Source organism: Pristiophorus japonicus, chromosome 1 (assembly GCF_044704955.1).
Source record: "Pristiophorus japonicus isolate sPriJap1 chromosome 1, sPriJap1.hap1, whole genome shotgun sequence".
In the NCBI taxonomy this organism is placed as follows: domain Eukaryota; kingdom Metazoa; phylum Chordata; class Chondrichthyes; family Pristiophoridae; genus Pristiophorus; species Pristiophorus japonicus.
The window spans coordinates 543195509-543221454 of NC_091977.1; the positions used below are offsets into that span (position 1 = coordinate 543195509).

Genomic DNA, 25946 nt, shown 5'->3' on the forward strand with positions numbered 1-25946 from the left:
CTAATTTCCTGTTTGATGCCCTCCCCAAATCTGTGACCTCTGGTTCTCAACCCTTCCGCCAATGTTTCTCTCTGCCCAGACCCTTCCTGATTTTGAACCCCTCTATCAAATCCCCTCTCAACCTTCTCTGTTCTAAGGAGAACAATCCCAGCTTAAGAACATAAGAAATAGGAGCAGGAGTCGACATACATAAAACTGGCTATTCATCTACATTGGTGATTTTAAAAAAATCTACCGCCATGGAGTCGACATTCGGTCCCTTGAGCCTGCTCCGCCATTCAATAAGATCGTGGCTGATCTGATCATGGACTCAGCTCCACTTCCCTGCCCGCTCCCCATAACCCTTTACTCCCTTATCGCTCAAAGATTTGTCTATCTCCGCCTTAAATATATTCAATGAGCCAGCCTCCACAGCTCACTGAGGCAGCAAATTCCACAGATTTGCAACCTTCTGGGAGAAGAAATTTCTCCTCATCTCAGTTTTAAATGGGCGGCCCCATATTCTAAGATTATGTCCCCTAGTTTTAGTTTCCCCTGTAAGTGGAAATATCCTCTCTACATCCACCTTGTCGAGTCCCCTCATTATCTTATATGTTTTGATAAGATCACTTCTCATTCTTCTGAACTCCAATGTGTATAGGCTCTGTTGTGTAGGCATGCCTGTTCACTGTGTGATGTCTGTAACACTTATGCCACATTGAATGTACCCTTGTGCTGTACACACCTTACCAGTACACCAGAGAGTGCTGTTGCTGGAGACCCAGGGGTTAACTGCACACAGCAGGTAACCCAGTATAAAAGGGAACTCACAGCTTGTTGTCGGCACTCAGGAGCTGCTAATAAAGGACTACAGGTCTACACAGTTTAAGTATCATACCCTGCCTCGTGAAGTCATTACTAAAGGTGCCTACATACACTACAGGCCTAACCTACTCAACCTATCCTCATAAGTCAACCCTCTCATCTCCGGAATCAACATAGAAGAAGAATGAGATGAGGACGATACACAGATGTTTGAACAATAAGGAAATAAAGGAGTTATGGGGAGCGGGCAGGGAAGTGGAGCTGAGTCCATGATCAGATCAGCCATCATCATCAGCATCATAGGCAGTCCCTCGCAATCGAGGAAGACTTGCTTCCACTCCTGAAGTGAGTTCTCAGGTGGCTGAACAGTCCCTGTCACAGGTGGGACAGACAGTGGTTGAGGGTAAGGGAGGGTGGAACTGGTTTGCCGCACGCTCCTTCCACTGCCTGCACTTGCTTTCCGCGACGAGACTCAAGGTGCTCAGCGTCCTCCCGGATGCACTTCCTCCACTTTTGGCGGTCTTTGGCCAGGTGTCGGTGGTCTTGATCTTATTCATGATCTTATTGAATGGCGGAGCAGGCTCGACGGGCCAGGTGGCCTACTCCTGCTCCTATTTCTTATGTTGGTACACGGAGGAAGAAAAGCTTAAGGTCAAGGCAGTTGGAAGCTTCAGGAGTGAAGTTCTGCACACAAAGGGTGGTAGAGGTTTGGAACTCTCTTCCACAAATGGCAGTTGATGCTGGGTCAATTGTTAACTTTAAATCTGAGATTGATAGATTTCTGTTAACCAAAGGTATTAAGGGATATGGGGCAAAGGCGGGTATGTGGAGTTGGGTCACAGTTCAGCCATGATCTTATTGAATAGTGGAACTGGCTCAAGGGGCTAAATGGCCTCCTCCTGTTCCTATATTCTTTCAAAGAGCCAGCACGGGGTTGATGGACCGAATTGAACTTTATAGCAGAGACCACAACAAGGAGGAGAGGGGATAAGAGACAACGGTCGAGGACAGAAGAACAAATTGCTGTTGCAAGGAGGCAGCACTTTGGTTAACAAACTCTGAACAGATCTTATTAGATTCATAGAAACTTGCATCACAGAAGGACGCCATTCGGCCCATCGTGCCTGTGCCGGCTCTGTGAAAGCAGGCGTGTTCAGTCGTGCAATGGCCATGTACAGGCATCTTCCACCCTTCAACATGGAGTTCGGGATCTGGAATATTAGGTCCTTCATTGAAACACCTGGGAACTCATCCCTTTTTGTCGTGGGTGCAAGTCATCCTCGACACGAGGGACTGCCGATGATGATGATGATTACCCTCGTGTTTAGCCTGGAAAAATACATCAGAAAGACAAAAGGTGAAGGGAACGGATCCAAAATGGAAAATCAGAGTGACTAATAACTGCCTTTAAGCAGAAAGCATGATGTTAGATATTGCACCATAGGGAAAGGCTGCGGGGCCAAATATTCATGTGACTCACAGCAGCTCATACGTAAGTTCCAACATATCCATGTGTCAGTGAGAATCACGGGGAGATTTACTTTACAGGGTATGTCCACCCTCCCAACAACCGATTAAAGCCTGTATCGAGGTAATCGACAAAGGAATGTTGTCAGGCAGTTCCCTGCTGGATGTCCCACTTTTATAACCTGCGATGTTTACACCACAGTAAGAAGCAATTTGTCCATCCTGTTTGTGCTGGCTCTTCGAAAGAATGTTGGAACAGAGGGAGACCATTCAGCCCCTCGAACCTGTTCCACTATTCAATGAAATCACGCCTGATCTGTGACCCAACTCCACATACCCGCCTTTGCCCCATATCCCTTAATACCTTTGGTTAACAGAAATCTATCAATCTCACATTTAAAATTAACAATTCGTTGAGCTTCAACTGCCATTTACAGAAGAGAGTTCCAAACCTCTACCAGCTTTTGTGTGCCGAAGTGTTTCCTAGATTCACTCCTGAAGCTTTCAGCTGCCTTGACCCTAAGCTAGCATCATAGAATGGTTACAGCACAGAAGGCCATTCGGCGCCTCGAGCCTGCTCCGGCTCTCAGCTAATCCCACTCCCCCGGCCTTTCCCCGTAGCCCTGCAAATCTTTTTCCTTCAGATTCTTATCCAACTCCTTTTTGAAAGCCACGATTGAGTCTGCCTCCACCACCCTCTCAGGCAGCACAGTCCAGATCCTAACCACTCGCTGCATAAAAACGTTTTTTCATACATCGCCTGTGGTTCTTCTGCCAATCACCTTAAATCTGTCCCCTCTGGTTCTCGACCCTTCCACCATGGGAACAGTTTCTCTCGATCTACTCTGTCCAGACCCCTCATGATTGTGAACACCTCGATCAAATCTCCTCTTAACCTTCTCTGCTCCAAGGAGAACAACCCCAGCTTCTCCAGTCTATCCCAGTCACTGAAGTCCCTCATCCCTGGAACCATTCTCGTAAATCTCCCTCTGCACCCTCTCCAAGGCCTTCACATCCTTCCTAAAGTGTGGAGCCCAGAATTGGACACAATACTCCAGTCGGGGCCAGACCAGTGTTTTATACAGGTTCATCATAACGTCCTTGCTTTGTACTCTGTGCCTCTATTTATGAAGCCCAGGATCCCGTAAGCTTTTTAACCGCTTTCTTAACCTGCCCTGCCACCTTCAACAATTTGTGTACATATACCCGCAGGTCTCTCTGTTCCTTCCTCTGGAATCTGGAATCCCCTCCCTAAACCTCTCCACCTCTTTCTCCTTTAAAATGCTGTTTAAAAGCATGTTGGTCATCTGTCCTGCTATCTCTGTGGCTTGCTGTCAAAAATGTTTTTGTTGATGTCGCTCTTGTTAAGCGCTGTAAGGTATGCACCTGTGAGTATGCTCATTGTAGAGCTGTTCACGGACTCCCAGGATGCCTGGAGGAGTCCGTGTTCCATGTTTTTATCGAATGTGCGAGGTTGACAAATCTTCTGGAATTTTTTGAGGATGTTTCCAGTAGAGTGGACAAGGGAGAACCAGCTGATGTGGTGTATTTGGACTTTCAGAAGGCTTTCGACAAGGTCCCACACAATAAATTAATGTGCAAAGTTAAAGCACATGGGATTGAGGGTAGTGTGCTGACATGGATTGAGAACTGGTTGGCAGACAGGAAGCAAAGAGTAGGAGTAAATGGGGACTTTTCAGAATGGCAGGCAATGACTAGTGGGGTACCGCAGGGTTCTGTGCTGGGGCCCCAGCTGTTTACATTGTACATTAATGATTTAGACGAGGGGATTAAATATAGTATCTCCAAATTTGCGAATGACACTAAGTTGGGTGGCAGTGTGAGCTGCGAGGAGGATGCAATAAGGCTGCAGAGTAACTTGGATAGGTTAGGTGAGTGGGCAAATGTATGGCAGATGAAGTATAATGTGGATAAATGTGAGGTTATCCAATTTGGTGGTAAAAACAGAGAGACAGACTATTATCTGAATGGTGACAGATTAGGAAAAGGGGAGGTGCAACGAGACCTGGATGTCATGGTACATCAGTCATTGAAGGTTGGCATGCAGGTACAACAGGCGGTTAAGAAAGCAAATGGCATGTTGGCCTTCATAGCGAGGGGATTTGAGTACAGGGGCAGGGAGGTGTTACTACAGTTGTACAGGGCCTTGGTGAGGCCACACCTGGAGTATTGTGTACAGTTTTGGTCTCCTAACTTGAAGAAGGACATTCTTGCTATTGAGGGAGTGCAGCGAAGGTTCACTAGATTGATTCCCGGGATGGCGGGACTGACCTATCAAGAAAGACTGGATCAACTGGGCTTGTATTCACTGGAGTTCAGAAGAATGAGAGGGGACCTCATAGAAACGTTTAAAATTCTGACGGGTTTAGACAGGTTAGATGCAGGAAGAATGTTCCCAATGTTGGGGAAGTCCAGAACCAGGGGTCACAGTCTAAGGATAAGGGGTAAGCCATTTAGGACCGAGATGAGGAGAAACTTCTTCACCCAGAGAGTGGTGAACCTGTGGAATTCTCTACCACAGAAAGTTGTTGAGGCCAATTCACTAAATATATTCAAAAAGGAGTTAGATGAAGTCCTTACTACTCGGGGGATCAAGGGGTATGGCGAGAAAGCAGGAATGGGGTACTGAAGTTGCATGTTCAGCCATGAACTCATTGAATGGCGGTGCAGACTCGTAGGGCTGAATGGCCTACTCCTGCACCTATTTTCTATGTTGCAGCTCCTCTTCCAATATTAAAAGGGGCTGCTCCTCAAATTCTGGTTGTACTTCAGTCCCACGCTCCTGATCTTTGGGCATCTGGTGCGGAGCGGAGCGGGCAGGTCGGAGGGCTCAGGGGACTGTTCCTGGGCCTGGCCAAGGTGGCCATCCAGGCAGCGGGCAGTCGAGGGGGCTGTTCAGCCCGACCTTCCGTGGTTACATTCAAGCCAGGGTGTCCCTGGAGATGGAGCACGCGGTGTCCACCGGTACGCTCGTCGCCTTCCGCGAGAGTTGGGCGCCGGAGGGACTAGAGTGCATCATCACCCCCGGCAACCAAATTTTAATTTGAACCACATTAAAAGTTTAATTTGTTTAAGTTTGGCAGTTTTAGTACCCCCGCACCCGCCTTTTAGCCAGGGGGCACTTGTATAATTTGTGTTTTGGCGCCCTCAGGGTAAAAAAACAGTGGGCACTTGAAAAGGTTTTCGAGTGTGACCCCCCCTTTAATCAGGGGGCATTTGATTGTTCTCTACAAAAATAGTAGAGCTATTCACGGACTCCCAGGATGCCTGCAATTTCTGCGGTCTGGAAGAGTCCATGTTCCATGTTTATATACAATGTGTGAGGTTGCAGCCCCTCTTCCATTATTTGTCTTGTGTTCCTAACACAGATGAGGCTGCACACGGGGATGTTAAAGTAACAGTGACCTCAGTCTTTAATAAGACACTCCAGAGTGAGGAACAGGCCTTAGGGGCCGGCTTATATACAGTGCTCCCAAGGGATGCTGGGATCCTTTGGGACTTCATGGTTTGTACTGCCCACTCTGCCTGCCCATTGGAGGCTGGTTTAAACGGGGCCGAGGTGACATGTTTGATCCCATTGCGGGTCATGAATTCTTTAAATTCGGCACTGGTGAAACATGGCCCGTTGTCACTGACCAGTATGTCAGGCAGGCCGTGGCTGGCAAACATGGCCCTCAGGCTTTCAATGGTGGCGGTGGCGGTGCTTCCCGACATTATTTCACATTCAATCCATTTTGAAAAAGCATCCACCACCACCAGGAACATTTTACCGAGAAACGGGCCCGCATAGTCGACATGGATCCTCGACCATGGTCTGGGGGGCCAGGACCACAAACTTAGTGGTGCCCCTCTGGGCGCGTTGCTCAACTGAGCACATACACTGCATTGCCGTACACAGGACTCTTAGTCAGAGTCGATACCGGGCCACCACACGTGGGATCTGGGTATCGCTTTCATCATTACTATACCCGGGTGTGTGCTGTGGAGATCCGAGATGAACGTCTCCCTGCCCTTTTTGGTTAGCACTACGCGGTTACCCCACAACAGGCAGTTTCCCTGAATGGACAGCTCGTCCTTTCGCCGCTGGAACAGCTTGATTAGCTCTTGCATTTCAACGGGGATGCTGGCCCAGCTCCCATGCAGTACACAGTTTTTTACTAGGGACAGCAGAGGATCTTGGCTGCTCCAAGTCCGAATCTGGCGGGCCGTGACAGGTGATTTATCATTTTCAAACGCTTCAAGCAACAAGTCTGCGGGCTGCGCCACCATCAACAAGTTTGCAGGCTGCGCCATTTCCACCCCGTGGTGGGCAATGGTAGCCGACTGAGAGCATCCGCACAGTTCTCGGTGCCTTGCCTGTGGCGGATGGTATAGTTATATGCTGATTGTGCGAGTGCCCACCTTTGTATGCTGGCTGAGGCATTAGTATTTATCCTCTTGTTTTCAGCGAACAGGGATATGAGGGGCTTGTGATCGGTTTCCAGCTCAAATTTGAGGCCAAACAGGTACAGATGCATTTTCTTTACCCCGAACCCACACACTAATGCTTCTTTCTCAATCATGCTGTAGGCCCTCTCGGCCTTATACAAGCTCCTGGAAGCATAGACGACAGGTTGCAACTTTGAGAACTTCTCCAGGATGCCCACAGTTTGCTGCATCTTTGCGTTGGATTCGTATACTCGTCGCCAGTTATTGTGTTCCTCACACAGATGAGACTGCACACAGGGAGGTTAAAGTAACAGTGACCTCAGTCTTTATTAAGACACTCCAGAGTGAGGAACAGGCCTTAGGGGCCGGCTTATATACAGTGCTCCCAAGGGATGCTGGGATCCCTTGGGACTTCAGGGGATGCGCTCCCTGATGGCGGAACATGGGAGTGCATGCTTTATAGATACACAACAATTTGAAGGGGCTGCTCCTCGATTTTTCGCTGCACTTCAGTCCCACGCTCCCGATCTTTGGGCACCCGGTGCGGAGGGAAGCGGGCAGGGTCAGAGGGCCTCGGGGGACTGTTCCTGGGCCTGGCCAAGGTGGCCATTAACTGGTCCAGGCAGTGGGCGTTCAAGGGGGTCTCTTCCGCAGCTACAGAGATGGAGCACCAATACGCTCCGCAAGAGGTGGGCACTGGAGAGCATCATTACTCCCGGCAATCAAATTTTAATTTGATTTAAGTTTCCTTTAAAGTTTTATTTGGACATTTGTGGGTTCTAGTGCCCTTACCTAAAGGGAGCACTTGATTTAAAGTTATCCTCAAAATAGTTGTAGAGCTGGTGCATTGTGTGAGTGGCTTAGCCTCAATAAAACCCCAGCCAATTGAGTTCAAGGGAGCCACGATAAGGCAGGTGGTTGTGAGCCTGGTGGATGAACTGGTAATGTGTCGTGTGATTGTTAAACCATTGCGAATAAACAAACTACTTCTTAATGGCAATGTGTTGGTATGAATTAAGCAAAACACCCAAAATACATTACAAATACCTTGGGACATTTTTCTATGTTAAATCCGCTCTGTAAATATAAGCTGTTGTTGTTATTGAAAGGCCTGGCTCTAAATTTTAGGCTATGTCTCCTCGCTATAGATTCCCAGCCAGCAGAAATAATTTCTCTCTATCTACCCTATCTGTTCCCCTTAATAACTTGAAAACTTTGATCAAATCACACTTAATCTTCGAAATTCCGGGGAATACAACCCTCGTCTGTGTAATCTCTCATCGCAATTTAACCCCTGGAATCCAGGTATCATTCTAATAAATGTACGCTGCACTCCCTCCAAGGCCAATATATCCTTCCTACAGTGTGGTGCCCGCAAGATCCTGCAAATCCCCTGGGAGGACAGATGCACCAACGTTAGCGTCCTCGACCAGGCCAACATCCCCAGCATTGAAGCACTGACCACACTCGACCAGCTCCGCTGGGCAGGGCCACATTGTCCGCATGCCTGACACGAGACTCCCAAAGCAAACGCTCTACTCGGAACTCCTTCACGGCAAACGAGCCAAAGGTGGGGCAGAGGAAACGTTACAAGGACACCCTCAAAGCCCCCTTGATAAAGTGCAACATCCCCACCGACACCTGGGAGTCCCTGGCCAAAGACCGCCTTAAGTGGAGGAAGTGCATCCGGGAGGGCGCTGAGCACCTCGAGTCTCATCGCCGAGAGCATGCAGAAATTCAAGCGCAGGCAGCGGAAGGAGCGTGCGGCAAACCAGTCCCACCCTCCCTTTCCTTTAACCACTGTCTGTCCCACCTGTGACAGGGACTGTGGTTCTTGTATTGGACTGTTCAGCCACTTATGGACTCATTTTTAGAGTGGAAGCAAGTCTTCCTCGATTCCGAGGGACTGCCTGTGATGATGCTCAGAACTGAACACAGTACTTCAAGTGTGGTCTAACCAGGTGTAAGATTATCATGCACTAGTTGGCTTTTAGAATACTTGTTTTAATATCTTATTGTTATATATGTAAACTTGTATATACTCTGTACAGCCACCAGAGGGCTCATCCCCTGGAGTCCCAAGGGATCCCATAATCCCTTGGGAGCACAGGTATTTAAAGAGGCCTCACAGGTTGGAGAGGCACTCTGGAGACCTGCAATAAAAGACTAAAGTCACACTTTACTTTGAGCTCAGTATTCAGTCTGACTCGTTCCTCATACATAACAACTGGTGACGAGATACAGATAGCGAACCCAACGATGCAGAGAACAGTTGGCATCCTGGAGAAATTCTCGGAGGAAGATGATTGGGAAACCTTTGTGGAGTGACTCGACCAATACTTCGTGGCCAACAGCCGGATGGAGAAGTGAACACTGCCAAACGAAGGGCGATCCTCCTCACCGTCTGTGGGGCACCAACGTATGGCCTCATGAAAAATCTGCTTGCTCCAGCGAAACCCACGGAGAAATCGTACGATGATTTGTGCACACTGGTCCAGGAGCATTTGAACCCGACGGAAAGTGTTCTGATGGCGAGGTACCGGTTCTACACCTACAAAAGGTCTGAAGGCCAGGAAGTGGCGAGTTATGTCGCCGAGCTAAGACACCTTGCCGGACATTGTGAATTTGAAGGACATTTGGAGCACATGCTCAGAGACTTTTTGGTACTTGGTATTGGCCACGAAACAATACTTCACAAACTTTTGACTGTAGAGACCCCAACCTTGAGTAAGGCCATAGCGATAGCCCAGGCGTTCATTGCCACCAGTGACAATACTAAGCAAATCTCTCAGCACACGAGTGCTGCTACAAGTACTGTGAACAAAGTGATGTTATTTTCAAATTGCAATGTACAGGCCAGGTCACACATACCTGCAGCTACACGTCCGCAGATGTCTCAGAGTCCACCATCAAGGGTGATGAATGCAAGGCCATTAACATCTTGTTGGCGCTGCGGGGGTGATCATCGCTTCCATTCATGCCGATTCAAAGGGTATGTTTGCAAGGGCTGTGGAACAATGGGACACCTCCAATGTGTGTGCAGGCGAGCTGCAAATCTTGTTAATCCTGCAAACCACCACGTTGCAGAGGAGGACAGATCCACGGCGGATCATGACAAACCAGAGCGAGGAGGCAGAGGTACATGGGGTGCACACATTTACCACAAATTGTCCCCCGATAATGCTGAATGTTCAACTAAATGGACTCCCAATGTCAATGGAGCTGGGCACAGGCGCAAACCAGTCCATCATGAGCAAAATGATTTTCGAAAAACTGTGGTGCAGCAAGGCCTCAAGGCCAGTCTTAACTCCAATTTGCACAAAACTAAGAACTTATACTAAGGAACTGATTCCCGTAATCAACAGTGCCACTGTAAAGGTCTCCTACGATGGAGCGGTGCACAAGCTACCACTCTGGGTGGTACCGGACGATGGTCCCACACTGCTCGGCAGGAGCTGACTGGGAAAGATACGCTGGAACTGGGACGACGTCCGAGCACTATCGCCCACTGACGACACTTCATGTGCCCAAGTTTTAAACAAGTTCCCTTCGCTGTTCGAACCAGGCATCGGGAAATTCCACCTAATTCCGGGGACGCGACCCATCCATCACAAGGCGAGAGCAGTACCGTACATGATGAGAGAGAGGGTGGAGATCGAGCTAGACCGGCTGCAATGAGAGGGCATCATTTCACCGATCGAATTCAGCGAGTGGGCCAGTCCGATTGTTCCTGTCCTCAAGGGAGACAGCACCATCAGAATCTGTGGCGATTACAAAGCAACTATCAATCGTTTCTCCCTGCAGGACCAATACCCACTACCAAAGACCGATGACCTCTTTGCAACGCTGGCGGGAGGAAAGAAGTTCACGAAGCTGGACTTGACCTCGACCTACATGATGCAGGAGCTGGAGGAATCATCGAAGGGCCTCACCTGCATCACAAAGGTCTCTTCATTTATAACAGATGCCCGTTTGGAATTCGATCAGCGGCGCCGATATTCTAGAGAAACATGGAAAGCTTACTGAAGTCGGTCCCGCGCACCGTGGTCTTCCAAGATGACATCTTGGTTACAGGTCGGGACACAGTTGAGCATCTGCAGAACCTGGAGGAGGTTCTTAGTCGACTCAACCACGTGGGGCTCAGGTTAAAACACTCGAAATGCGTTTTCCTGGTGCCTGAAGCGGAGTTCCTGGGAAGGAGGATTGCGGCGGACGGCATCAGGCCCACCGATTCGAAGACGTACATGACGGAACTGCAGTCGGTTCTTGGACTCCTGAACTACTTTGGTAATTTCTTACTGGGTCTCAGCACACTGTCAGAACCACTGCACGCCTTACTGCGTAAAGGGGACGAATGGGTTTGGGGCAAAAGCCTTTGTAAAAGCTAGGAAATTGTTGTGCTCAAACAAATTGCTTGTGTTGTATGTAAGCGTTTGGTACTAGCATGTGATGCGTCGTCATATGGCGTCGGGTGTGTATTGCAACAAGCTAATGATTTTGAGAAATTGCTTATGCATCCAGGGGTCTGTCTAAGGCTGAGAGAGCCTACAGTATGATTGAAAAAGAAGCACGTGTCTATGGGGTAAAGAAAATACCTGTTTGGGCTAAAATTCGAATTGGAAACTGACCATAACCCACTAATATCCCTGTTTTTCAAGAATAAGAGGATAAATACGAATGCATCGGCCCGCATCCAGAGATGGGCGCTCACGTTGTCCGCATACAACTACGCCATCCGCCACAGGCCAGGCACAGAAAACTGTGCCGATGCTCTCAGTAGGCTGCCATTGCCCACCACCGGGGTGGAAATTGCTCAGCCCACAGATCTAGCCATGGTTATGGAAACATTTGAGAGTGAGCAATCACCCGTCACTGCCCGACTTGGACAAGCCAGGACCCCTTATTGTCCCGAGTTAAAAACTGTGTGCTTCACGGGAGCTGGTCTAGTGTCCCAGTGGAAATACAGGAAGAGATAAAGCTGTTCCAGCGGCGCAAAGATGAAATGTCTATACAGGCAGACTGCCTTCTGTGGGGTAATCGTAGTGGTTCCCAAGAAGGGCAGAGACACATTGAAACATAGAAAATAGGTGCAGGAGTAGGCCATTCGGCCCTTCGAGCCTGCACCACCATTCAATATGATCATGGCTGATCATGCAACTTCAGTACCCCATTCCTGCTTTCTCTCCATACCCCTTGATCCCTTTAGCCGTAAGGGCCATATCTAACTCCCTTTTGAATATATCGAACAAACTGGCCTCAACAACTTTCTGTGGTAGAGAATTCCACAGGTTCACAATTCATCACTGGATTAACACCTTCATCATTGACCTCCAGAGTACCCACCCAGGCATCGTAATGATGAAAGCGATAGCCAGATCCCAAGTGTGGTGGTCCGGTATCGTTGCGGACTTAGAGTCCTGTGTGCACAGATGTAACACATGCTCGCAGCTGAGCAATGCACCCAGAGAGGCGCCACTAAGTTTATGGTCTTGGCCCTCCAAGCTGTGGTCTAGGGTCCATGTCGACTATGCAGGCCTATTCTTGGGCAAAATGTTCCTTGTGGTTGTAGATGCGTACTCCAAATGGATTGAATGAGAGATAATGTCGGCAAGCACGTCCGCTGCCACCACTGAAAGCCTGCGGGCCATGTTTGCCACGCACGGCCTGCCCGATGTCCTTATGAGCGACAATGGGCCATGTTTTACCAGTGCTGAGTTCAAAGAATTCATGACCCGTAACAGGATCAAGCAGGTTACATCTGCCCTGTTTAAACCAGCATCCAATGATCAGGCAGAGAGCAGTGCAAACTATAAAGCAGGGCTTGAAGAGGGTAACTGAAGGCTCACTGCAGACTTGCCTATCCCAAGTCCTGCTTAGCTACCGCACGAGACCACACTCACTCACTGGGATCCCACCTGCTGAACTGCTCATGAAAAGAGCACTTTAGACAAGGCTCTCGTTCGTTCACCCTGATCTACATGAACAGGTAGTGAGCAGGCGGCTTCAACAAAGTCAATATCATGGTAGCGCAAATATGTCATGCAAGATTGAAATCAATGATCCTGTATTTGTATTGAATTATGGACAAGATCCCAAGTGACTTCCCGGCACTGTCTTGGCCAAAGAGGGGAGCAGGGTGTTTCGGGTCAAACTTTCAAATGGACTCATTCACCGGAAACACTTGGACCAAATCAAACTCAGATTCACGGACTATCCTGAGCAACCCACCTTGGACCCTACCTTCTTTGACCCCCCAACATACACACCAGTGACAACCGACACCGCGGTTGGCCACGAAGCAGAACCCATCATCCACAGCAGCCCTGCAGGGCCCAACACACCAGGCAGCCCAGCAAGGCCAGCTGCACAGCAGCCCAGCGAGGGCCCAACAGACGATTCACCAATACCAGCATTTGCCCCGAGTCGATCGACCAGGGCAAGAAGGGCCCCAGATCGACTCACCTTATAAATAGTTACACTGTTGACTTTGGCGGGAGGGGGGGAGCGGGAGCGGGGAGTGTTGTTATATATGTAAACTTGTATATACTCTGTACATCCACCAGAGGGCTCATCCCCTGGAGTCCCAAGGATCCTATAATCCCTTGGGAGCACAGGTATTTAAGGAGGTTTCACAGGTTGGAGAGGCACTCTGGAGACCTGCAATAAAAGACGACGGCCACACTTTACTTTGAGCTCACAGTGTTCAGTCTGACTCTTTCTCCATACATAACACTTATAATCACCAGTAATGAATTTATAATTGCATGTAGAACAAAATGTAGAAGTCTGTAATCATCATTGTATGCATAGATGATCTGAATGATATATGACACGTAACCCTTATGCTTCTAATTAAAGGTCGGTAAGTAAGCTGTAACCATGGGCCTGGGGTGAGAAACAAGGGGACCTGTGGGTGAAAGTTGGATATTAGCCAACAGCAATGAGACACAGCGTGCAGCTAGGGCAGGAGGCAGGGTCAGGGTTTGGAATTTTCTGATGTCTCATCATCACCATAAACAGGCCCTCGGGGTCAAGGATGACTTGCGTCGACTCTGATAATGAGTTCTCAGCTGACTGATGTTTGCAGTGAATTAAAAACAGCAAACAGCAAGGACACTGTGGAGACATGTTCTTTTTATGTTGCCATAACTACTCCTGATATAAGTCTTGGTGGTCAAAAACAGATGATGTAACGGTGTTATGAGTAGAACCTGCGTAAGCCAAGGTGCTACGGATTTGGCATCTTTATGATTGGATTTTGTGTTTTGTGTGTAAGCCAGTGATTGGTTCTTATCAACAAGGGCAGACATTAACGACGAGATCCAACACCGCCTCCAGTGCGTCAGTGCAGCCTTCTGCCGCCTGAGGAAAAGAGTGTTCGAAGACCAGGCCCTCAAATCTGCCACCAAGCTCATGGTCTACAGGGCTGTAGTGATACCCGCCCTCCTGTATGGCTCAGAGACATGGACCATGTACAGTAGACACCTCAAATTGCTCGCGAAATACCACCAACGATGTCTCCGCAAGATCCTGCAAATCCCCTGGGAGGACAGACGCACCAACGTTAGTGTCCTCGACCAGACCAACATCCCCAGCATTGAAGCACTGACCACACTCGACCAACTCCGCTGGGCAGGCCACATTGTCTGCATGCCTGACACAAGACTCCCAAAGCAAGCACTCTACTCAGAACTCCTACACGGCAAGCGAGCCCCAGGTGGGCAGAGGAAACGTTTCAAGGACACCCTCAAAGCCTCCTTGATAAAATACGACATCCCCACTGACACCTGGGAGTAACTGGCCAAAGCCCTAAGTGGAGGAAGTGTATCCGGGAGGGTGCTGAGCACCTCGAGTCTCATCGCCGAGAGCATGCAGAAACCAAGCGCAGGCAGCGGAAGGAGCGTGCGGCAAACCAGTCCCACCCTCCCCTTCCCTCAACCACTGTCTGTCCCCCCTGTGACAGGGTCTGTAATTCCCATATTGGACTGTTCAGTCACCTGAGAACTCACTGTTAGAGTGGAAGCAAGTCTTCCTCGATTCCGAGGGAGCGCCTATGATGATGATGAAGATGGTTTAAGAGGACTCCATAGGTTTTAAATGAAAGTAAGGCTATAGGAAGGGTTTCTGACTAGCCACAAAGCGTAGAGGATTTCGGGAGTAGAACATTTCAGAAAGAATAGAAGATTTCAAGAAGCATGAAGGAGACACCCAGGAGACGAGAGACAAGAGACACAGGGGGCAGCTTACTCACGGTTGTGGCGTTTACCCAGAGTGTAAGTGGATCCCATTGGCAGAAGGGTCGAGAACCAGAGGACACAGATTTAAGGTGATTGGCAGAAGAACCAAAGATGACATGCACTGTCTGAGAGGGTGGTGGAGACAGATTCAATTGTGGCTTTCAAAAGGGAGTTGGATAAATAAACAGAGAAAATAGGAGCAGTAGTAGGCCATTCGGCCCTTCGAGCCTGCACCGCCATTCAATATGATCATGGGCTGATCCTCTATCTCAACACCATTTCCCGCTTTCCCCGCATACCCCTTGATGCCTTTTGTGTCTCGAAATCTATCTATCTCCCTCTTAAATATATTCAGTGACTTGGCCTCCGCAGCCTTCTGTGGTAGAGAATTCCACAGGTTCACCTCCCTCTGAGTGAAGAAATTTCTCCTCATCTCAGTCCTAAATTTCCTGCCCCGTATCCTGAGACTGTGACCCCTTGTTCTAGACTTCTCAGCCCCGGGGAAACATCCTCCCTGCATCCAGTCTGTCCAACCCGGTCAGAATTTTATACGTTTCAATGAGATCCCCTCTCATTCTTCTAAACTCTAGTGAATACAGGCCCAGTCAATCCAATCTCTCCTCATACAACAGTCCTGCCATCCCAGGAATCAGTCTGGTGAACCTTCGCTGCACTCCCTCTATGGCAAGTATATCCTTTCTTAGGTAATGAGACCAAAACTGCACACAATACTCCAGGTGTGGTCTCACCAAGGTCCTGGATAACTGGAGTGAGACATCCTTGCTCCTGTACTCAAATCCTCTTGCAATGAAGGCCAACATACCATTTGCCTCCCTAACTGCTTGCTGCAACTGCATGTTTGCTTTCAAGGACTGGTGTACAAGGACACTCAGGGCCCTCTGTACATCCACACTTCCCAAGCCATCACCATTTAAATAATACTTTGTCTTTATGTTTTTCCTATCAAAGTGGATAACTTCACATTTATCTACGTTATACTGTATCTGCCATATATTTGCCCACTCACTCACAATCCCACCTAGTTTTGTGTCGTTATAAGTATGTTGTGCATAAGTACCTGAAGGAAAACAAATTTCAGAGCTATGGGGAGTGGGACTAGCTGAGGTGGTCTTGCAGAGACCCGGTACGGGCTCGATGGGCCGAATGGCCCGTACTCACTGGAGTTTAGAAGAATGAGAGGGGATCTCATAGAAACATATAAAATTCTGACGGGTTTAGACAGGTTAGATGCAGGAAGAATGTTCCCAATGTTGGGGAAGTCCAGAACCAGGGGTCACAGTCTAAGGATAAGGGGTAAGTCATTTAGGACTGAGATGAGGAGAAACTTCTTCACTCAGAGAGTTGTTAACCTGTGGAATTCCCTGCCGCAGAGAGTTGGTGATGCCAGTTCATTGGATATATTCAAGAGGGAGTTAGATATGGCCCTTACGGCTAAAGGGATCATGGGGTATGGAGAGAAAGCAGGAAAGGGGTACTGAGGTGAATGATCAGCCATGATCTTATTGAATGGTGGTGCAGGCTCGAAGGGCCGAATGGCCGACTCCTGCACCTATTTTCTATGTTTCGCAGGCAGTGCATTCCAGATCCTAACCACTCGCAGCGTAAAAATGTTTTTCCTCATGTTGACTTTGGTCCTTCTGCCAACCATCTTAAATCTGAGTCCTCTGGTTCTCAACCCTTCCGTCAATGGGATCAGTTTCTCTCGATCTACTCTGTCCAGACCCCTCATGGTGATTGTTATGTATTGAATAAAGAATCTGACCAGATACTGTGAGTTCAAAGTAAGGTGTGACCATAGTCCTTTATTACAGATCTCAGAGTGCCTCTCCAGCCTGTGAGGTCTCCTTAGATACAGGTGCTCCCAAGGGATTGTGGGATCCTTTGGAACTCCAGGGGATGGGCCCTCTGGTATTTAGACATGGTAATTACAGGTTTACATATATAACAACACTCCCCCTAAAGTCAATAGTGTAACAGTTTACAATGTGAGTCGATCTGGGGCCTTCCTTTCCCTGGTTGATCGTCTCGGTGCAAATGCTGGTTTTGGTGAGTCGTTTGTTGGGCCCTCGCTGGGCTGCTGCGCAGCTGGCCTTGCTGGGCTCCCGGGCGTGGTGAGTACTGCTGGCCTGCTGTGGGTGATGGGTTCTGCTTCGTGGTCAACCGCTGGGTCGGTTGCCAATTGTGTATGTGTTGGACGATCGAAAAAGATAGAGTCTATTGTGGGTTGTTCTGGATAGTCCGTGAATCTGAGTTTGGTTTGGTCCAAGTGTTTCCTGCAGGTGAGTCCATTTGAAAGTTTGACCAGAAACACCCTACTCCCCTCTTTGACCATGACAGTGCCGGGAAGCCACTTGGGACCTTGTCCATAGTTTAACACAAATACAGGATCATTAATCTCGATTTCGCGTGACACATTTGCGCGATCATGATATTTATTCTGTTGAAGCCGCCTGCTCTCTACCTGTTCGTGTAGATCAGGGTGGACTAATGAGAGCCTTGTCTTAAATGCCCTTTTCATGAGCAGTTCAGCAGGGGGAATCCCAGTGAGTGAGTGGGGTCTTGTGCGGTAACTAAGTAGGATTCGGGACAGGCGAGTCTGCAGTAAGCCTTCAATTACCCTCTTCAAGCTCTGCTTGATTGTTTGCACTGCTCTCTCTGCCTGACCGTTGGAAGCTGGTTTAGACGGGGCAGATGTGACATGTTTGATCCCATTGCGGGTCATGAACTCTTTGAACTCGGCACTGGTGAAGCACGGCCCATTGTCGCTCACAAGGACATCAGGCAGGCCGTGCGTGGCAAACATGGCCCGCAGGCTTTCAATGGTGGCAGCGGACGTGCTTGTCGACATTATCTCACATTCAATCCATTTGGAGTACGCATCTACAACCACTAGGAACATTTTTCCAAGAATGGGTGCATTGCTTAACTGTGAACATGTGTTACATTTGTGCACGCAGGACTCTAAGTCTGCATCGATACCGGGCCACCACACGTGGGATCTGGCTATTGCTTTCATCATTACAATGCCTGGGTGGGTACTGTGGAGATCACTAATGAAAGTGTTCCTGCCCTTTTTTGGCCCCACTACCCAGTTACCCCACAGGAGGCAGTCTGCCTGTAGTCAGTGGTGGGGAAAGTGTTGGAATCAATTATTAAGGATGAAATAGCAGCACATTTGGAAAGCAGTGACAGGATCGGTCCAAGTCAGAGTGGATTTATGAAAGGGAAATCATGCTTGACAAATCTTCTGGAATTTTTTGAGGATGTAACTAGTAGAGTGGACAAGGGAGAACAAGTGGATGTGGTGTATTTGGACATTCAAAAGGCCTTTGACAAGGCCCACACAAGAGATTGGTGTGCAAAATCAAAGCACATGGTATTGGGGGTAATGTACTGACGTGGATAGAGAATTCGTTGGCAGACAGGAAGCAGAGAGTCGGGATAAACGGGTCCTTTTCAGAATGGCAGGCAGTGACTAGTGGAGTGCCGCAGGGCTCAGTGCTGGGACCCCAGCTCTTTACAATATACATTAACGATTTGGATGAAGGAATTGAGTGTTTTATCTCCAAGTTTGCAGATGTGAGGTGCGAGGAGGACGCTAAGAGGCTGCAGGGTGATTTGGACAGGTTAGGTGAGTGGGCAAATGCATGGCAGATGCAGTATAATGTGGATAAATGTGAGGTTATCCACTTTGGTGACAAAAACACGAAGTCAGAATATTATCTGAATGGCGGCAGATTAGGAAAAGGGGAGGTGCAACGAGACCTGGGTGTCATGGTACATCAGTCATTGAAAGTTGGCATGCAGGTACAGCAGGTGGTGAAGAAGGCAAATGGCATGTTGGCCTTTATAGCTAGGGGATTTGAGTACAGGAGCAGGGAGGTCTTACTGCAGTTGTACAGGGCCTTGGTGAGGCCTCACCTGGAATATTGTGTTCAGTTTTGGTCTCCTAATCTGAGGAAGGATGTTCTTGCTATTGAGGGAGTGCAACGAAGGTTCACCAGACTGATTCCAGGGATGGCTGGACTGACATATGAGGAGAGACTGGATCAACTGGGACTTTATTCACTGGAGTTTAGAAGGATGAGAGGGGATCTCATAGAAACGTATAAGATTCTGACAGGACGGGACAGTTTAGATGTGGAAGAATGTTCCCGATGTTGGGGAAGTCCAGAACCAGGGGACACAGTCTTAGGATAAGGGGTAAGCCATTTAGGACTGAGATGAGGAGAAACTTTTTCACTCAGAGAGTTGTTAACCTGTGGAATTCCCTGCCGCAGAGAGTTGTTGAGGCAAGTTCGTTGGATATATTCAAGAGGGAGTTAGATATGGCCCTTAAGGCTAAAGGGATCAAGGGGTATGGAGAGAAAGCAGGAAAGGGGTACTGAGGGAATGATCAGCCATGATCTTATTGAATGGTGGTGCAGGCTCGAAGGGCCGAATGGCCTACTCCTGCACCTATTTTCTATATTTCTGTGCATATTTCATCTCTGCGCCGCTGGTACAGCTTTATTTCTTCCTGCATTTCTAACGGGACACTAGACCAACTGCCATGGAACACACAGTTTTTTACGAAGGACAGTAAGGGGTCCTTGTTCGTCCAGGTTCTAATCTGTTGGGCGGTAACAGGTGATTGCTCACTCTCGAATACTTCCATTACCATGACTAAATCTGCGGGCTGTGCCATTTCCACCCCCGTGGTGGGCAATGGCAGCCTACTGAGAGCATCGGCACAGTTTTCTGTGCCTGGCCTGTGGCGGATGGCGTATTTATATGCGGACATTGTGAGCGCCCATCTCTGGATGCGGACCGATGCATTCGTATTTATCCCCTTACTTTCAGAAAAGAGGGATATAAGAGGCTTATGGTCGGTTTCCAAGTCAAATTTGAGCCCAAACAGATATTGATGCATTTTCTTTACCGCATAAACACACGCTAACGCTTCTTTTTCGATCATGCTGTAGGTCCTCTCAGCCTTAGACAGACTTCTGGATGCATAAGCAACCGGTTGTAATTTCCCAGATTAATTAGCTTATTACAATACACACCCGACACTGTATGACGACGCATCACATGCTAGTACCAAACGCTTACACGGATCACACAACACAAGCAATTTGTTTGAGCAGAACAGTTTCCTAACTTTTACAAAGGCATTTTCTTGGCTTTTACCCCATACCCATTCATCTCCTTTACACAGTAAAGAGTGCAGTGGTTCTAACAGTTTGCTGAGAACCGGTAAGAAGTTCCCAAAATAGTTCAGGAGTCCTAGAAACGAGCGCAGCTCCGTCACGTTCTGTGGTCTCGGTGCGTTCTCGATTGCCTCCGTCTTCGAATCGGTGGGCCTGATACTGTCCGCCGCGATTCTTCTCTCCAGGAACTTCACTTCAGGCACCAGGAAAACGCACTTCGAGCATTTTAAGCTGACTAAGAACCTCCTCCAGGTTCTGCAGGTGTTTGACGGTGTCCCAACCTGTAACCAAGATGTCGTCCTGGAAGACCACGGTGCGCGGGACAGACTTCAGTAACTTTCCATGTTCCTCTGGAATATCGCCGCAGCTGATTGAATCCCAAACGGGCATCTGTTGTAAATGAAGAGACCTTTGTGCGTGTTGATGCAGGTGAGGCCCTTCGATGATTCCTCCAGCTCCTGCATCATGTAGGCCGAGGTCAAGTCCAGCTTCGTGAATGTTTTTCCTCCCGCCAGTGTCGCAAATAGATCGTCTGCCTTTGGTAGCGGGTATTGATCCTGCAGGGAGAAACAATTGATAGTTACTTTGTAATCACCACAGATTCTGACGGTGCCATCTCCCTTGAGGACTGGAACATTTGGACAGGCCCACTCATTGAATTCAATCGGCGAAATGATGCCCTCTCATTGTGGCCTGTCCAGCTCGATCTCCACCCTTTCTCTCATCATGTAAGGTACCGCTCTCGCCTTGTGATGGATGGGTCGCGCCCCCGGAATCAAATGGATCTGCACTTTTGCTCCTTGGAACCTCCCGATGCCCAGTTCGAACAGCGAGGGGAACTTGTTTAGGACCAGAGCACATAAAGTGTCGTCGACAGACGAGAGCCCTCGGACGTCGTCCCAGTTCCAGCGTATCTTTCCCAGCCAGCTCCTGCCGAACAGCGTGGGGCCATCGCCCGGTAACATTCAGAGTGGTAACTTGTGCATTGCTCCATCATAGGAGACCTTTACAATAGCACTGCCAATTACGGGAATCAGTTCCTTTGTGTACGATCTCAGTTTAGTACGAATGGGAGTCAGGACTGACCTTGCTGCACCACAATTTATCGAAAGTCTTTTTGCTCATTATGGACTGGCTTGCGTCCGTGTCCAGCTCCATTGACACCGGGAGTCCGTTTAATTCAACCTTCAGCATTATCGGGGGACACTTTGTGGTAAATGTGTGCACCCCATATACCTCTGCCTCCTCAGTCTGAGGCTCTGGTTTATCGTGTCCTTCTCTGCATCATGGTGGTTTGCAGGATTAGCAGGGTTTGCAGCTCGCCTGCACAACCGTTGGAGGTGTCCCATTGTTCCACAGCCCTTGCAAACGTATCCTTTGAAGCGGCATGAATAAAAACAATGACCACCCCAACAGTGCCAACAAGGTGTTAATGGCCTTGCATTCACCACCCTTGATGGTGGACTCTGAGACATCTGCGGATGTGCAGCTGCAGGCATGTGAGGCCTGCCCTGTACGTTACGATACGATTTGAAAACAACATCACTTTGTTCACAGTACTTGTAGCAGCACTCGTGTGCTGAGAGATTTGTTTGGTATTGTCACTGATGATGATAAACGCCTGGGCTATCTCTATGGCTTTACTCAAGGTTGGGGTCTCTACAGTCATAAGTTTGCAAAGTATTACCTCACGGTCAATGCCAAATACAAAGAAGTCCCTGAGCATGTGCTCCAAGTGTCCTTCAAATTCGCAATGTCCTGCGAGGTGCCTTAGCTCGGCGACGTAGCTCGCCACTTCCTGGTCTTCAGACCTCTTGCACGTGTAGAACCTGTCCCTCACCATCAGAACGCTTTCCTTCGGGTTTAAATGCTCCCGGACCAGTGTGCACAAATCATCGTACGACTTCTCTGTCGGTTTCGCTGGAGCGAGCAGATTTTTCATGAGGCCATAAGTTGGTGCCCCGCAAACGGTGAGGAGGATCGCCCTTCGTTTGGCAGCGCTCGCTTCTCCTTCCAGCTCGTTGGCCACGAAGTATTGATCTAGTCGTTCCACGAAGGTTTCCCAATCATCTCCCCCCGAAAATTTCTCCAGGATGCCCATTGTTCTCTGCATCGTTGCGGTGGGGTTCGTCATCTGTATCTCGTCGCCAGTTGTTATGTCTTGAATAAAGAATCTGACCAGATACTGTGAGCTCAAAGTAAGGTGTGGCCTTAGTCCTTTATTACAGATCTCAGAGTGCCTCTCCAGCCTGTGAGGTCTCCTTATATACAGGTGCTCCCAAGGGATTGTGCGATCCCTTGGGACTCCAGGGGATGATCCCTCTGGTGGTTAAACAAGGTATTTACAGGTTTACATATATAACAACGATAATCATTGTTTTCAGTTTGATACCATCCGTTACTTCCTCAGTTAGCAAGGGATTGTTCGCCCTTCTCTTAAAGTCTTTCCTTCTCACTGGAATATATTTTTGTTGAGAGTTATGAAATATCTCCTTAAATGTCTGCCACTGCTCAAAACTTTAATCTATTTTCCCAGTCCTCTTTAGGCAACTCTGCCCTCATACCTTTGTAGTCACCTTTATTTAAGATCTGGACACTGGTTTGAGATCCAACTTTCTCACCCTCCAACTGAATTTGAAATGCAACCATGCTATGATCACTCTTTCCCAGAGGATCCTTTACTACAAGATCATTTATTAATCATTCTGACGGGTGAATGTACGAGAACTGTTCCCGGAAAACCCTGGGAGGGTAAGGCTTCCTGCTGCGATGTCTGCGGGCCCTCCCCCTGCCTCTGGGCTCATTCGGCAGGATATGTCTCTGGAGCCGCCACCTTAAAAGTAGATGCCAAATGCCAAGATACATTGCCAGGATAGTCCCCATCACCAAGTGCCGACGTACTTTGCCAGGCCAGGACAGTCCCCATTACCGAGTGCCGAAGTACTTTGCCAGGACAGTCCCCATTACCGAGTGCTGACGTACTTTGCCAGGACAGTCCCCATCACCGAGTGCTGACGTACTTTGCCAGGCCAGGACAGTTCCCATTACCGAGTGCTGACGTACTTTGCCAGGACAGTCCCCATTACCGAGTGCTGACGTACTTTGCCAGGACAGTCCCCATCACCGAGTGCTGACGTACTTTGCCAGGACAGTCCCCATTACCGAGTGCCAAGGTACTTTGCCAGGATAGCCCCCATTACCAAGTGCCGACGTACTTTGCCAGGCCAGGACAGTCCCCATTACCGAGTGCCGACGTACTTTGCCAGGACAGTCCAATCACCGAGTGAAAGCAACAGGTTCAAAAGTTGTGAGAAATGCTGATGAACAAACTGTAATACCAGAAACAAAGCAACTCTGTCCGCAGTCTGAAAGCATTCAAATCAATCAGAGCTCCCAATGACCGGGTTGCTCGCTGCCTTATATATCACCGCGGTGATGCCAATACCATTTGCGACGCTTGGATTTGCTGGTGTGATTAGCGGCAGACAATAAATGCAGCGAAACAATCAATATTGTACTGGGGTCGAGTGAGCCTTTACACACTCAGCAATGTCTCGGTCTCATTCACACCGCTATCCCTGGCACTAACATTCTGTGCCGCCACTAAAACACTATCCAAGTTGGCGAGTAACGCTAATATCGCTGCACCCGGGCAATCAGGCTTCAGTGCAACAGTAGCGCCCTTCGATTGCTCGAACAGGCGCCGCGAATCTATTCAATTCCTCGCCCTAGCTCTCTGACCAAGCTTTTTGGTCAGCTAACCTCACTTGTCCTTATGCGGCTTGGTGTCAAATGTTGTTTTATAATCGCTCCTCTGAAGCGCCTTGGGACATTTTACTACGTTAATGGCGATATAGAAGTGCAAGTTGATGTTGTGTGTGCCTCACACACACGCTTTCATTACGACCTCTGCATTTGTATGTTATCCGGGTGCTGTAGACTGGCATGGGCTGCTCCATTCTCGGGACCCGTGCAGGCCAACATCCCCAGCATCGAAACACTGACCACACTTGATCAGCTCCGCTGGGCAGGCCACATTGTTCACATGCCGGACATGAGACTCCCAAAGCAAGCACTCTATTCGGAACTTCTTCATGGCATGTGAGCCCCAGGTGGGCAGAGGAAACGTTACAGGGACATCCTCAAAGCCTCCCTGATAAAGTGCAACATCCCCACCGACACCTGGGAGTCCCTGGCCAAAGACCGCCCTAAGTGGAGGAAGTGCATCCGGGAGGGCGCTGAGCACCTCGAGTCTCGTCACCGAGAGCATGCAGAAACCAAGCGCAGGCAGCGGAAGGAGCGTGCAGCAAACCAGTCCCACCCTCCCTTTCCCTCAACCACTGTCTGTCCCACCTGTGACAGACTGTAATTCCCGTATTGGGCTGTTCAGCCACCTGAGAACTCACTGTTAGAGTGGAAGCAAGTCGAGGGACTGCCTGTGATGATCTCGGGAGCATTGTGAATGAAACCGAATGCTGGAGTCGTCACCTCTACCCCTGACATTAGATGGAGGGAAGGTCATTGAGGGAGCAGCTGAAGATGGTCGGGCCAAGGACACTGCCCGGAGGAACTCCTGCAATGTCCTGGGGCTGCGATGACTGGCCTCTGACAACCATCTTCCTCCGAACCTGGTACAGATCCAGACACGGGAGGGCATTCCCGTTGAGCTCTGTTTTGCTAAGGGCTCCTCAGTGCCCAACTCTGTCAAATGCTAGCTTGACGTTGAGTACAGCAGTTTGCAACTTTGCCCCTGAATCCGAAGAGACAGCCGAGGACTGGCTAGTGAGTAACTTAATACGCTTAATGCAGCACGACAGTAGCAGGTCGAGTAAATTCAGGTGCAAGTGTTTGCAATAAGAAAAATAAAATGGACAATCGATGTACTGGGCATGAGCTGGGTCACATAGCGGAGTATTGTGCTGTGGCCTGGGATTTGCTGGCGTTTCCCTTGTGATCAAGTGCACCAGCTCCGTGGTCCTGCTGTAAGGAGAGGGGAAAGGGCATTCCTGGAGTCACCACCTTCATCCCGGGGATGAGAGGGCTGTCCTACGCAAAGAGATTGAGTAGGTTGGACTTGTACTCCCTGGAGTTTAGAAGAATTAGAATCATAGAATGGTTACAGCACAGGAGGCCATTCGGCCCGTCGAACCCGTACCAGCTCTCTGCAAGAGCACTTCAACCAGTCCCACTCACCCGCCCTTTCCCCGGAGCACTGAAAATATTTTTCTTGCAGGTGCTTATCCAACTTCCTTTTGAAAATTGTGATTGAGTCTGCCTCCAGCGCCCTTTCAGGCAGCACATTCCAGATCCTAACCACTCGGTAAAATAGTTTTATTCTTATGTCGCCTTTGGTTCTTCTGCCAATCACCTTAAATCTGTCTCCTCTGGTTCGCGACCCTACCGCCAATAGGAACAGTCTCTCTCTCTCTACTCTGTCCAGGACCCTCATGATTTTGAACACCTCGATCAAATCTCTCAACCTTCTCTGCTCCAAGGAGAACAACCCCAGCTTCTCCAGTCTATCCACTGAAGTCCCACATCCCTGGAATCATTCTCGTAAATCGTTTCTGCTCCCTATCTCAGGCCTTCACATCCTTTCTAAAGTGCGGGGCCCAGAATTGGACACAATGAGTTGAGGCCGAACCAGTGTTTTATACAGGATCATCATAATTTACATTTCTGTACTCCAGACGTCTATTGATGAAGTTCAGGATCCCGAAAGCTTTTTGAATCGCTTTCTCAACCTGTCCTTCAACGATTTGTGCACACATACCCC

The 25946-nt window shown here is 48.9% G+C and overlaps 1 protein-coding gene and 1 pseudogene across 3 annotated transcripts in view; one reads left to right on the forward strand and one right to left on the reverse strand.

Annotated features, from left to right (window-relative positions):
- LOC139273110 (E3 ubiquitin-protein ligase TRIM39-like) overlaps positions 1-23410 on the reverse strand; it is an 89202-nt pseudogene extending 65792 nt beyond the window's left edge.
- faim2a (Fas apoptotic inhibitory molecule 2a) overlaps positions 1-25946 on the forward strand; it is a 251881-nt gene that overhangs the window by 125240 nt on the left and 100695 nt on the right. The gene's annotated exons all lie outside the window — the stretch shown is intronic.